A 2,871-nucleotide genomic window follows, 5' to 3' on the forward strand; every position below is an offset into this window, starting at 1 on the left:
CCTGAGAGTGCTGATAGTAACCCCTCTAAAAAGGCTTCTCCAACCACTTCTGTAAGGAATAAACCTGCAGCAACTAAGGTTGAAGAATATAAAGCCAAGATGCCTTATCCTCAAAAACTCCGCCAAGCGGAGCAGGATAAGCAATTTGCCCGCTTTGCAGACTATCTAAGGACTCTTGAAATAAAGATTCCGTTTGCAAAGGCACTTGAGCAAATACCTTCTTATGCTAAGTTCATGAAAGAGATCTTAAGTCATAAGAAGGATTGGAGAGAAACTGAAAAAGTATTTCTCACTGAAGAATGCAGTGCAGTCATTCTGAAAAGCTTACAAGAAAAGCTTCAAGATCCAGGAAGCTTTATGATACCATGCACATTAGAAGGTGCTTGCACCAAGACAGCCCTGTGTGACCTTGGAGCAAGCATCAATCTAATATCTGCATCCACTATCAGAAAGCTTGGGTTGACTGAGGAAGTCAAACCAACCCGGATATGCTTCCAACTTGCTGATGGCTCCATTAAATATCCATCAGGCATAATTGAGGACATGATTGTCAAGGTTGGGCCATTTGCCTTTCCAACTGACTTTGTAGTGCTGGAAATGGAGGAGCATAAGAGTGCAACTCTCATTCTAGGAAGACCTTTCCTAGCAACTGGACGAACTCTCATTGATGTACAAAAAGGGAAAGTAAACCTGAGAGTCAATGAGAATGAGTTCAAGTTGAATGCTGTAAAAGCTATGCAGCATCCAGACACACCAAATGACTGCATGGGCGCTGACATTATTGACTCTTTAGTGGAAGAGATCAATATGACTAAAAGTCTAGAATCAGAGCTAGAGGACATCTTCAAGGATGTTCAGCCTGATCAAAAAAAACCAGAGGAAACAAAAGAATTTTTGAAAATCCCTCAGGAAGAGGATAAGCCTCCCAAACCTGAACTCAAACCACTACCACCATCCCTGAAGTATGCATTTCTGGGAGAGGGTGACACTTTTCCAGTGATCATAAGCTCTGCTTTAAATCCACAGGAAGAGGAAGCACTGATTCAAGTGCTAAGGACACACAAGACAGCTCTTGGGTGGTCCATAAGTGATCTTAAGGGCATTAGCCCAGCAAGATGCATGCACAAGATCCTATTGGAGGATAATGCCAAACCAGTGGTCCAACCACAAAGGCGGCTAAATCCAGCCATGAAGGAGGTGGTGCAGAAAGAAGTCACTAAATTACTATAGGCTGGGATTATTTATCCTATTTCTGATAGCCCCTGGGTGAGCCCTGTCCAAGTTGTCCCCAAGAAGGGAGGCATGACAGTAGTTCATAATGAAAAAAATGAACTGGTTCCTACAAGAACAGTCACAGGGTGGCGTATGTGTATTGACTACAGAAGGCTCAATACAGCCACCAGAAAGGATCATTTTCCTTTACCATTCATAGACCAAATACTAGAAAGACTAGCTGGTCATGATTATTACTGCTTTTTGGATGGCTATTCAGGTTACAACCAAATTGCAGTGGATCCTCAAGACCAAGAGAAAACAGCATTTACTTGCCCTTCTGGCATGTTTGCCTACAGGAGGATGCCTTTTGGTCTATGTAATGCTCCTGCAACCTTTCAGAGATGCATGCTATCCATCTTCTCTGATATGGTGGAGAAATTCCCAGAAGTCTTCATGGATGACTTTTCAGTATATGGAGACTCATTCAGCTCCTGTCTTAATCCCCTAGCACTTGTCCTGAAAAGGTGCCAAGAGACTAACCTGGTTTTAAACTGGGAGAAATGTCACTTTATGGTGACTGAAGGAATTGTCCTTGGACACAAAATTTCAAGCAAGGGAATAGAGGTGGATAAGGCAAAGGAAGAGGTAATTGAAAGATTACCACCACCTGCCAATGTTAAGGCAATCAGAAGCTTTCTGAGACATGCAGGATTCTACAGAAGGTTTATAAAGGATTTTTCGAAAATTGCTAAACCTCTGAGCAACCTGCTAGCTGCTGACACACCATTTGTGTTTGACACATAGTGTCTGCAGGCATTTGAGACCCTGAAAGCCAAGCTGGTCACAGCACCAGTCATCTCTGCACCAGACTGGACATTGCCATTCGAACTAATGTGTGATGCCAGTGACCATGCCATTGGTGCAGTGTTGGGACAGAGGCATAACAAGCTTCTGCACGTCATTTATTATGCCAGCCGTGTTCTAAATGATGCACAGAAGAATTACACAACCACAGAAAAAGAGTTACTTACAGTGGTCTACGCCATTGACAAGTTTAGATCCTATCTAGTGGGATCAAAGGTGATTGTGTACACTGACCATGCTGCTCTTAAGTACTTACTCACAAAGCAGGATTCAAAACCCAGGCTTATAAGATGGGTGTTGCTCCTGCAAGAGTTTGATATAGAAATAAGAGACAGAAAAGGGACAGAGAACCAAGTAGCTGATCATCTGTCCCAAATAGAACCAGTAGCTGGGGCGTCCCTCCCTTCTACTGAAATCTCTGAGACTTTCCCAGATGAGCAACTCTTTGCCATTCAGGAAACTCCATGGTTTGCAGATATTGCAAATTATAAAGCTGTGAGGTTCATACCACAAAAGTACAGCAGGGTGCAAAGAAAGAAATTAATTTCAGATGCCAAGTACTACCTATGGGATGAGCCATATCTCTTTAAGAGATGTGCAGACGGAATGATCCGCAGATGTGTACCCAGAGAAGAAGTACAAAGGATCCTGTGGCATTGCCATGGATCACAGTGTGGGGGACATTTCGGAAGTGAGCGAACAGCCACTAAGGTCCTCCAATGTGGCTTCTACTGGCCTACTCTCTATAGAGATGCCCGAGCGTTTGTGTGTAATTGTGACAGTTGCCAAAGA

This window comes from Arachis stenosperma, chromosome 3 (assembly GCF_014773155.1).
Source record: "Arachis stenosperma cultivar V10309 chromosome 3, arast.V10309.gnm1.PFL2, whole genome shotgun sequence".
NCBI classification, from domain to species: Eukaryota; Viridiplantae; Streptophyta; class Magnoliopsida; order Fabales; family Fabaceae; genus Arachis; species Arachis stenosperma.